The sequence below is a fragment of the Chelonia mydas genome, chromosome 12 (assembly GCF_015237465.2).
Source record: "Chelonia mydas isolate rCheMyd1 chromosome 12, rCheMyd1.pri.v2, whole genome shotgun sequence".
NCBI classification, from domain to species: domain Eukaryota; kingdom Metazoa; phylum Chordata; order Testudines; family Cheloniidae; genus Chelonia; species Chelonia mydas.
Genome location: NC_051252.2, coordinates 41,742,581 through 41,754,832, shown reverse-complemented (window position 1 = coordinate 41,754,832; position 12,252 = coordinate 41,742,581). Strand labels below are relative to the sequence as shown.

Below are 12,252 nucleotides of genomic sequence, written 5' to 3'. Positions count from 1 at the left end.
CAATAAAAAAACCCACCATAAACAGAGCAGCTCTTACATCTCAGAGCTCCTGCTTCTGGTCAGCAAACCCCAGGGTTGGCCTCTCATGACAACAGCCCTTTCGAAGCTTATGTTCAGCTGCTCCTGATTGCATAGGTCAGGAAGAATCCCAGCTGGGATTTAGCCCCAATCCCTACCCCCCCATGCCACTGTCTGGCTTGGCAGAGCCTCTTCCTAAGGACACTAGTGAGGTAGGGTGCAGAAAGGATGTAGGACCCTGTGCAGGGGACACCAAAAGCCCTATACACACAGTCACTGTCTTCAGTATGTAGGGTATGGTAAAGAGACACCAGCGACATGGCTGTGACTGTCCACACAGGAACCCAGATGCTCCCATCCAATGCATGGTGCAAAGGGGAGCAAAATCACAAAAAATCTAAAAGACTAGGTTGGGGGAGGGGGAAGACAGCTACGTGGTAGCATTCTGCACCACCACCTAGTCACCCCATCTCCTTTGTGGCTGCTATGTGGGTGCTCAGAAGACAGTGTGCCCAGGAGAAAGGAAGGATTAATGGTCCCCTTTCAGGGCACAGTAGCTTATGGTGCAAAATAGGATATCACTGAGGGGTGATGGGCTGTCAAGGGCATATCAATGGCTGTACAGTAGGATGGTGTGCCAGGTGACTGCAGATGGAGTGGTGGGGACTTGAGGTAGCATGGAGGGAATCTCTCTTGTGGGACAGGGATCTGTAGGGTGTTTTCCTACAGATCTCAGCCCAATAAAGCATTTGGCAAGCCATGTGCCTTGAACCGTCTGCAGAGCTGCCAGCCCCTCCTCTACAAGGTGAAGATTCAGCAGACTGTCAATCTAACACACCCCTTGAGATTTACAGGTGAGTTTTCCTCTCCCACAGGCTTTACACAGGAGGGGGATATGTGGTACTCGATTCACCTCTGTTAAGACAGGCTGGGTATGCAATTTGCATCCCCTAAACCAGTGGAGGAAGCTGCTCTTCACAGAGCTATTCACAGGGATTCTGCAGGAAAGAGCTTTAACTTACATTCTAGGTTCCACAGACACCTTGCTGGTGGATAATGCCTAGGGGATATGCAGATCTGATGTATTTCCTGGGCTCTTGGCTGGTGCTGCCCACTTTTGGGACAGCACTGGCTGGCTCTGGGTCCCTAAGCAAAATAATGGGGGTTGCAGGTACCTTGTGCTATTGCAACCCTCTTCCAGGCAGACTTTCTGCTGCCAGTGCATTGTAGCTGGGTTCTGCCATTAGTCAGCCAGGAGAGAATCCAGCATGCAGGCTATGGCTAGGAAGCATAAGACACACCAGCATCCATTTCCTCTTGTTGTAATAAGGTTGTCTGTGCAGTGAGCAAGTCACAATCAGAGACGCAAATTCCACGTTTGCATTTCCTCCACTTCTCTCTCCTTGTCTCTTGCTCCCACCGCCTGTTCCCAACTCAGGAGTCAAAAATTGGGCAGGACAGTAGTAGGAACTAATCACAGACTTTAAGGTCAGAAGGGAACATTAGGATCGTCTAGTCTGACCTACTGCACAATGCAGGCCATAAAGTCTCACCCATGCACTCCTGTAACAAACCTCTAACCTATGTCTGAGCTATTGAAGTCCTCAAATCATCGTTTAAAGACCTCGATGTGCAGAGAATCCTTCAGCAAGAGACCTGTGCCCCACGCTGCAGAGGAAGGCGAAAAACCCCCAGGGCCTCTGCCAATCTGCCCTGGAGGAAAATTCCTTCCTGACCCCAAATATGGCGATCAGCTAAACCCTGAGCATGTGGGCAAGACTCACCAGCCAGACACCCAGGAAAGAATTCTCTGTAGTAACCCAGATCCCACCCCATCTAACATCCCATCACAGGCCATCGGGCATATCTACCGCTAACAGTTGAAGATCTATTAATTGCCAAAATTAGGCTATCCCATCATATCATCCCTTCCATAAACTTATCAAGCTTAGCCTTTTGCCCCCACTGCTTCCCTTGGAAGACTGTTCCAGAACTTCACTCCTCTGATGGTTAGAAACCTTCGTCTAATTTCTAGTCTAAACTTCCTGATGGCCAGTTTATATCCATTTGTTCTTGTGTCCACATTGGTACTGAGCTGAAATAATACTTCTCCCTCCGTGGTATTTATCCCTCTGATATATTTATAGAGAGCAATCATATCTCCTCTCAGCCTTCTTCTGGTTAGGCTAAACAAGCCAAGCTCTTTGAGTCTCCTTTCATAAGACAGGTTTTCCATTCCTCGGATGATCCTAGTAGCCCTTCTCTGTACCTGTTCCAGTTTGAATTCATCTTTCTTAAACATGGGAGACCAGAATATTCCAGATGAATATACCAGTGCCTTGTATAACAGTACTAACACCTCCTTATCTCTACTGGAAATACCTCGCCTGATGCATCCCAAGACCGCATTAGCTTTTTTCACGGCCATATCACATTGGCAGCTCATAGTCATCCTGTGATCGACCAATACCCCAAGGGCCTTCTCCTCCTCTGTTACTTCCAAGTGATGCATCCCCAGTTTATAACAAAAATTCTTGTTATTAATCTCTAAATGCATGACCTTGCACTTTTCACTATTAAATTTCATCCTATTACTGGCACCTTAGAGACTAACAAATTTATTTGAGCATAAGCTTTCATGAGCTACAGCTCACTTCATCGGATACATTCAGTGGCTTCTTTTCCATGGGTCCAGATGATGAAGATGTCATCAATGTAGCGCAAGTAGAGTAGGGGCATTAGGGGACGAGAGCTGTACCCACCTGCTGAAGTGAAGAAACAGATTGACAGAGCGAGAAGAGTACCCAGAAGTCACCTACTACAGGACAGGCCCAACAAAGAAAATAACAGAGCGCCACTAGCCATCTCCTGCAGCCCCCAACTAAAACCTCTCCAATGCATCATCAAGGATCTACAACCTATCCGGAAGGACGACCCATTACTCTCACAGATCTTGGGAGACAGGCCAGTCCTTGCTTACAGACAGCCCCCCAACCTGAAGCAAATACTCACCAGCAACCACACACAACACAACAGAACCACTAACCCAGGAACCTATCCTTGCAACAAAGCCCGTTGCCAACTGTGTCCACATATCTATTCAGGGGACACCATCATAGGGCCTAATCACATCAGCCATAATATCAGAGGCTCGTTCACCTGCACATCTACCAATGTGATATATGCCATCGTGTGCCAGCAATGCCCTTCTGCCATGTACATTGGTCAAACTGGACAGTCTCTACGTAAAAGAATAAATGGACACAAATCAGACGTCAAGAATTATAACATTCAAAAACCAGTTGGAGAACACTTCAACCTCTCTAGTCACTCGATTACAGACCTAAAAGTGGCAATTCTTCAACACAAAAACTTCAAAAACAGACTCCAATGAGAGACTGCTGAATTGGAATTAATTTGCAAACTGGATACAATTAACTTAGGCTTGAATAGAGACCGGGAGTGGATGGGTCATTACACAAAGTAAAACTATTTCCCCATGTTTATCCCCACCCCCCACTGTTCCTCAGACGTTCCTGTCAACTGCTGGAAATGGCCCACCTTGATTATCACTACAAAAGGTTCTCCCCACCACCCCTGCTCTCTTGCTGGTAATAGCTCACCTTAAGTGATCACTCTGGTTACAGTGTGTATGGTAACAGCCATTGTTTCATGTTCTCTATGTATATAAATCTCCCCACTCTATTTTTCACTGAATGCATCCGATGAAGTGAGCTGTAGCTCACGAAAGCTTATGCTCAAATAAATTGGTTAGTCTCTAAGGTGCCACAAGTACTCCTTTTCTTTTTGCAAATACAGACTAACATGGCTGCTACTCTGAAACCATCCTATTACTATTACTCCAGTTTATAAGGTCATCTAGATCTTCCTGTATGATATCCCATCCTTCTCTGTATTGGCAATACCTCCCAGCTTTGTGTCATCTGCAAACTTGATTAGTAATTCCCGCTTTTTGTGCCAAGGTCAGTAATAAAAAGATGAAATAAGATTGGTCCCAAAACTAATCCCTGAGGAACTCCACTAGTAACCTCCTTCCAGCCTGACAGTTCACCTTTTAGTGTGACCCATTGTAGTCTCCCCTTTAACCAGTTCCTTATCCACCTTTCAATTTTCATATTGATCCCCATCTTTTCCAATTTAGCTAATAATTCCCCTTGTGGAACCGTATCAAATGCCTAACTGAAATCGAGATAAATTAGATCCACTGCGTTTCCTTTGTCTAAAAAATCTGTTACCTTCTCAAAGAAGGAGATCAGGTTGGTTTGACATGCTCTACCTTTTGTAAAACCATGTTGTATTTTGTCCCAATTACCATTGACCTCAATGTCCTTAACTACTTTCTCCTTCAAAATTTTTTCCAAGACCTTGCATACTACAGATGTCAAACTAACAGACCTGTAGTTACCCGGATCACTTTTTTTTCCCTTTCTTAAAAATAGGAACTACGTTAGCAATTCTCCAGTCATTCGGTACAACCCCAGAGTTTACAGATTCATTAAAAGTTTTTGCTAATGGGCTTGCAATTTCATGTGCCAGTTCCTTTAATATTCCTGGATGAAAATTATCTGGGCCCCCCAATTTAGTACCATTAAGCTGTTCAGGTTTGGCTTGTATCTCAGATGTGGTAATATCTACCTCCGTACCCTCATTCCCATTTGTCATCCTAATATTATCCCTAAGCTCCTCATTCGCCTCACTAAAGACTGAGACAAAGTAATTGTTTAGATATTGGGCCATGCCTAGATTATCCTTAACCTCCACTCCATCCTCAGTGTTTAGCATAGAATCATAGAATCATAGAATATCAGGGTTGGAAGGGACCCCAGAAGGTCATCTAGTCCAACCCCCTGTTCGAAGCAGGACCAAGTCCCAGTTAAATCATCCCAGCCAGGGCTTTGTCAAGCCTGACCTTAAAAACCTCTAAGGAAGGAGATTCTACCACCTCCCTAGGTAACGCATTCCAGTGTTTCACCACCCTCTTAGTGAAAAAGTTTTTCCTAATATCCAATCTAAACCTCCCCCATTGCAACTTGAGACCATTACTCCTCGTTCTGTCATCTGCTACCATTGAGAACAGTCTAGAGCCATCCTCTTTGGAACCCCCTTTCAGGTAGTTGAAAGCAGCTATCAAATCCCCCCTCATTCTTCTCTTCTGCAGACTAAACAATCCCAGCTCCCTCAGCCTCTCCTCATAAGTCATGTGCTCTAGACCCCTAATCATTTTTGTTGCCCTTCGCTGGACTCTCTCCAATTTATCCACATCCTTCTTGTAGTGTGGGGCCCAAAACTGGACACAGTACTCCAGATGAGGCCTCACCAGTGTCGAATAGAGGGGAACGATCACGTCCCTCGATCTGCTCGCTATGCCCCTACTTATACATCCCAAAATGCCATTGGCCTTCTTGGCAACAAGGGCACACTGCTGACTCATATCCAGCTTCTCGTCCACTGTCACCCCTAGGTCTTTTTCCGCAGAACTGCTGCCTAGCCATTCGGTCCCTAGTCTGTAGCGGTGCATTGGATTCTTCCATCCTAAGTGCAGGACCCTGCACTTATCCTTATTGAACCTCATCAGATTTCTTTTGGCCCAAACCTCCAATTTGTCTAGGTCCTTCTGTATCCTATCCCTCCCCTCCAGCGTATCTACCACTCCTCCCAGTTTAGTATCATCCGCAAATTTGCTGAGAGTGCAATCCACACCATCCTCCAGATCATTTATGAAGATATTGAACAAAACCGGCCCCAGGACCGACCCCTGGGGCACTCCATTTGACACCGGCTGCCAACTAGACATGGAGCCATTGATCACTACCCGTTGAGCCCGACAATCTAGCCAGCTTTCTACCCACCTTATAGTGCATTCATCCAGCCCATACTTCCTTAACTAGCAGTTAAGCAGTTCCACATCTTCTTTCTTTGTTTTCTTCTTATTTATATGGCTATAGAACCTTTTACTTTTGGTTTTAATTCCCTTTGCAAGGTTCAACTCTACATGGATTTTGGCCTTTCTCCCTTTATCCCTACATGTTCTGACCTCAATAAGGTAGCTTTCCTTGCTGATCCCTCCCATCTTCCACTACTTGTAGGCTTTCTGCTTTTTCTTAATGACCTCTCTAAGATGCTTGCTCATCCAGCTTGGTCTACAACTTCTGACTATGAATTTTCCCCCCTTTCTTCAGGTGCAGGCTTCTGATAGTTTCTGCAAATTTGACTTGAAGGATTCCAGGCCTCCTCCGCCTTTAGATCCACAAGTTCTTCAGTCCAATCCACTTCCGTAACTAATTTCCTTAATTTTTTTAAGTTTGCTCTTTTGAAATCAAAAACCCTAGTCACAGATCTATTTTTGTTTATCCTTCCATTTAGTTTGAACTGAATTAGCTCATGATCGCTCGAACCAAGGTTGTCCCCTACAACCATTTCTTCTATGAGGTCCTCACTACTCACCAAAACCAAATCTAAAATGGCATCCCCTCTTGTCAGCAACTCCTTGGTGAAGGAATCCATCAGCTATCGCATCCAGGAAAATCTGAGCCCTATTATTATTACTAGCACTCGTCCTCCAGTCTATATCTGGGAAGTTAAAGTCTTCCATGATCACACAGTTTGCATTAGTATTTACTTTATTAAAAACATTAAAAAGGGCTCTATCCATATCCAAATTAGATCCCGGCGGTCTATAGCACACCCCAAGCACTATCCCAGGGCAGGCTCTAATAGCTTTCTTCCCCAATGTGATTTTTGCCCAGACAGACTCTGTCATATCCATTCCATCACTTCTTATTTCTTTACAGTCTACTTCATCATTGATCTACAATGCTACTCCACCACCTTTACCTTTATTTCGGTCTTTCCTAAACAGCACATACCCTTCAATACCCGTAGTCCAGTCATGACGACTATTCCACCATGTTTCTGTTATCCCTAGAATATCTGGTTTCACTTTCTGCACCAGTAGCTCTAGTTCCTCCATTTTGTTACCTAGGCTCCTCGCATTGGTGTACAAACAGTGAACACAGAGGAGATACAAAAAGCAAACTGCAGCAAAAATCAACGATTTAATAATCAACAAGCTTTTGTGTGTGCGAGGGGGGAAGGGAGCCTGTTTGTAACAAACATCGCTGTCACCACTGCTGCAGTAAAAATGACAAGGGAACAACATACAATAACAAAATGGGAGCAAATGAAAATCACCTTGCAGGCTTATATGTGCATGAGCTCACACACACAAAAACACCACAAACAGAACTCGGCTCTGCCTACTGGGAATGCCAACCCTCAGGCTAACCCTAAAGCAAGTATTAACCTACTTACTGCACCCTTAGGCAATTTGCAGGGCCAGGAAACTGAGCATTTGGGGAACAGGCTGGTCAGATCTCAGCATTTAACTACAATATCCTGTGATCATCTGAGGAAAATGACAAGAGCTATTTACCGTATTAGGAACATTTTTCAGCCATTTCCTTGATGTGGCTGGAGAAAAGGTCATTTTATTTAACAAGACGTGCCAGTGTTTTTAACAGAACAATTGCTATTGCAGGATTAGAACCTTTAACGAGCTTCTCTTCCTCCAACATATAGGAAATAAATGTGCAGCAAATCAAGACATTCAGATCACTGTCCTGGCCCATCTCAGAGCATATGGTACAAAACAGAACCACTACCGTTGGCCCCGCTGCCTGAACACTATCAACCAGAGCGGAGCAGACCCATGAGATTGTGAACTAAGGCAGTTTACACTAAAGACTCTGCATTCCTGGGAACAGAGAAGGTGAGCAGCAGGAGAGGATTGCAGGAGCCTTCAACTTCTACAAAGCTGGGCTCAGATGTGGGTATGGTCACGCAGAAATGAGTCTGATGCATTCAGCGTAGTCAGTCAGTCAACATTGCTTCTTCAAATTCCAGTGACATCCCACAAACAGTCTCCTGATCTCCCTTTCTTCTCACTTAGCTCAGTAAACCTGCTAGTTCCCTTGCTTGTCACCTTTAATCCTGAGGAGCAATCGTCATTGTTTCTGTTCAGCCACATGCCACTCCGTGGTATCAGATCTCAACCCAGAATTCTCATTGCCAACAGTCATGGTGGTTTCTTTGAAATCCCGGGGCTAAGGACTCTGGGCAGATTTAAGATATATAAGTGCCAACATTCACAGTTCTAGTTTTCCCACTAATGGAGAAGAACCAGCAAACATACAGTGTGAGAAAGGGCAGGGACACACAGACAGACAGGTGAAAAAAGAGGGAGAGAAAGGGGTTGCTGAAGGACAACATGCCCAAAACTACACAGCTGGATTCTAAAACATGAGCCATGAGGGGTTTTTCCCCTGAATTTATTAAATGTAAAAATAAAAATGTTTAGAGAATTTACATTCAGAATTTCTTCTTAAAAAGCTGTAATAAACAGTCTAAACTTAGAAAAGGAACAGAAGGTTGTAATGAATAAATCCACCACTTCAGTTATAATTGAAACAAATCCTACTGGGAGTTTGATCCCACAAAATCTCAGCTTGATTTTCAATTACAGAAGCAATTTCCTTAGCTGGGTGCATTTTACAGTCCTTAGGTATTTAACTACCCATTGCACTCACCAATCAGAAAGTACCCCGAGCACTGGGAACATCCTGCTCTGTTCCTCCTTAGGTACTACTTGCATGAAAACTGCTCACTTCCTGGTATTTGTAAGTCAAGCTGTTTTTACTGTTTTTCCACCATTTATATTTTCAGTGCCCTACAACTGAGCAGCTTGCTTCTTTTTAAAGCCTGCAGTAGGTTTTAATCTATTTAGCTGGGATTAATGAGAGATTTGTTAAAGATTTAAAGATTTCACACACTTTGCCTGATATCTGTAGAGAACAACAGTTGTAAGCAATCAGTGTCAGGCAGACAAGCCATTTCTAACTGCAGGCACCTTTGTCAGGTGTGGCCCACAGCGTTCCCTTGAATTTTTCCCCACAGCACCTCCATATTGGTGCACATAACAAAATTAATGTGGCAGAGCGGGGCTCAGGGATTTGGAGTGCGGGAGGGGGCTCAGGGCTGGGGCAAAGGGTTGGGGTGCAGGGGGGTGAGGGCTCTGGTGTGGGGCCAGGGATGAGGGGCTCAGGGCTAGAGAAGAGGGATTCAGGTGCATAGGGGTGAGGGCTCCAGCTGCAGGCTCAGGGCCGGGGGAGGGGTGCCTGTCCCCTAGCTGCTGCAGGTCCGGGGTTGGGCTGGGTTGGGGCCCTGTGGCTGGTCTGGGGCCTGCGCGGCGCTTAATAGGCAGCTGTGCGGCTGCGCAGCTTAGAGGGAACTTAGGGGATTTGCTGCCTGAGGAACCCAAGAAGGAATTCCAAGCAATCCTAGAGGACGGCAAAGCGGTATCCAGAGCGGCCCTCCAGGCAGCCTCAGACGCAGCAGACTCTGCGACCAGAACCATGGCTTCGGCCATCTCGATGAGGAGGGCTGCAGTGGCTGGGTCTGTCGATGGAAGTCCAACAGTCAATACAGGACCTCCCATTCGATGGCTAAGCTCTATTTGCTGAACAGACAGACACAAAACTGCACGGGTTCAAGGATTCCTGGGCGACCTTATGGACCCTGGGCCTCTAAATCTTGGGTCCAGCCAGAAAGCCGGCAAGGTCACCAGACGGCGCCCTCTGCCCAGTCGAGCTCCATCCACAATCAACAGGGTGGTAAGCAGGCATTTTGAGGGTGTGCCCGAGGGTGACCTACCAGCCTGTTCCCCGGATCCTGCTTCCCTGTGTTTCTCCTACAGCCTGTCTCCTTTCCTCCCTGCATGGGCCTCTATAACTTTGGACGGCTGGGTCCTCAACACCATGACGCAGGGTTATACCCTTCAGTTTCTTTCTGTTCCCCCCCTTCTATCTCCCTTCCCTGTCCCTCTGTAGGGACCCTTCTCATGAGTAACTGCTTGCCCAGGAGATTCAGAGCCTTCTGCAAGTGGGGGCCGTGGAGGAAGTCCCTCAGGAGTACAGGGGCAAGGGATTCTACTCCCGGTACTTTCTGATCCCCAAAGCCAAGGGGTGTCTGAGACCCATTCTGGACCTGTGAGACCTCAACAAGTATCTCAAGAAGTTGAAGTTCTGCATGGTCTCCCTGGCCTCCATCATTCCCACCCTGGATCCGGCCTGGTTGGCCACCCACAGCTGGAGGCTCGAGGACGAATAAATCTTTCTTCGGAACAAACTGAGCCTCCTCGAGCCTTTATTTTTCGAGGTGGTGCCTGTCTGGCGTTGCCTTTCCCATTCATTAATGGCCAAGACCACCAGGGAGCTCGGGCAGAGTGCCTGTAAAGGTACTCATAACCTTTAGCAGGCACAAGGTACTTGAGTTCTGCCCTTTCTTAGCAGCTCCTGATGGGCCTTAGCATCATCCTGTGGGACTGGATGAGGGGCCTTGTAATCGCTTTGTCAGGTGAGGATGAGGAGGAAGCCGGCACCGGAGGATCTGCCGCCTCTGAAGGCTGCTCGGCTGGTTCCTCCATGGGAGCAGGGTGGAGCTGAGGGGTCTTTTCCACAGAGCTCTCTGTGTCAGGGGGGCAGGTGGGAGACCGTGGCTGATGGTTTATCCGAGGCCCCTGAGGCTGACCTGGGCCCTTGCGAGGGCTGTGGGAACCCCCAAGGGTTCCAAAGGTTCCAGGGGCTAGGCCACTGGCCCGGGGGCCACAATGCAAAGGGCAGTGCTGCTGGCAGAGCGGGTACCTCCAGTGCAGGACCCTGGCATGCAGGAATAGACTCCTGCTCCCGCAAGTCCCAAGAGGAGGGATCGCGTCTCAGAGACCAGGATGGTGCTGACCATTCACGATGGTGCCAATCCCGGCTTTGCAACAGGAATCTGTCAGAGGGTGATGAATCCCCATGCCAAGCTCCCGGAGACCAATGGCGTTTGGCGGAATTGCCACGGCAGCCCAGCGATCGACGCCTCATGCTTCTTGAGCGGTGCCAGTCCATCGAGCGGGAATGGGAGCAAGTCAACCAGTGAGGCGTGGAGCGTTGACCCAACCGTGGCAACCTGTACCAGAGCTCTGGCGACCGGTGGCAAGGCTCTTGGGACCATTGGCCTGTGTCCCTGGAGGGTGCCGCACACCAGGGGAGCAGGTAGGCCAGTCCTGATATCGGGACTGCAGGGACAGGTGCACCTCCATGGGCCTGCACCAAATCACCTGCAATTTGCACCTCGAGCCCAGCGAGCGGTGCCCTGAATCTGGTGCCCTCTGGGTCGGCCTCCTTACGTCTGAGGCCTGGCAGCTCCGTGCGGGGGAGCACTGGCAGGACACTCCCTGAGGTGGGCAGTGGTGCTGCACAGATGGGGACTGCTGGAAAGGTCACCGGGCGGGTTTGCCCTTAGAATGGGGCACCGCCGTGGCTGGCACCTGCAGGGCCTCGGGTGTCAACGGCACGTCCAGGTGCCGGAGGCCCGTGCTGTCCATAGGCTGAGTCCTGTCCGGGACTAACTAACTAACTACACTAAGGGAAACTAATAACTTAACTATATACAGGCAAAAGTTTGTATCAACGGATTAAGAACGAGAAAGCTTGCCGAAGCAAGATGTTCCAGCACCGTCACTGGTGGTAAGAAGGAACTGAGGGTGGGGGGAGCCAGCGGCGCCCCTTATACTATGCCATACATAGCCACTTCAGAGGGCACCAGAGCCGATCCCCTATGGATACTGCTGAGGGAAAATCTTGGGGCACCGGTGCATGTGGCAAGCGCACACACCTACAATGGCATGGACATGAGCAAGCAGTCAAAGAAGAATGAATATTGTTTGCTTCTCCCAGTTTACTAAGTGATCCAGATCGCTCTGCATCTGTGACTGGTCTTCGACATTATTTACCACTCATCCAATTTGTGTGTCATCTGTAAAGTTTATCAGTGATGATTTTGTTTTCTTTCAGGTCATTGATAAAAACATTAAATAGCATAGGGCAAGAACCAATCCCTGCAGGACCCCACTGTAAACACACCCACTCAATGACAATTCCTTGTATACAATTACATTTTGAGACCTATCAGTTAGCCAGTTTTTAATCCATTTAATGTGTGCCATGTAATTTTATATTTTTCTAGTTTTATAATCAAAATGTTGTGCAGTACCAAGAGAAGTCTAAGTATATTCCTCGATGCTATTATCTTTATCCATGAAACTTGTAATCTCATTAAAAAAAGATATCAAGTTAGTTTGACAGGATTTATTTTCCATAAACTCATGTTGGT

The 12,252-nt window shown here is 47.3% G+C and overlaps 1 protein-coding gene across 1 annotated transcript in view; it reads right to left on the bottom strand.

Annotated features, from left to right (window-relative positions):
* Positions 1 to 12,252, bottom strand: part of PMFBP1 (polyamine modulated factor 1 binding protein 1) — a 356,891-nt gene that overhangs the window by 174,339 nt on the left and 170,300 nt on the right. The gene's annotated exons all lie outside the window — the stretch shown is intronic.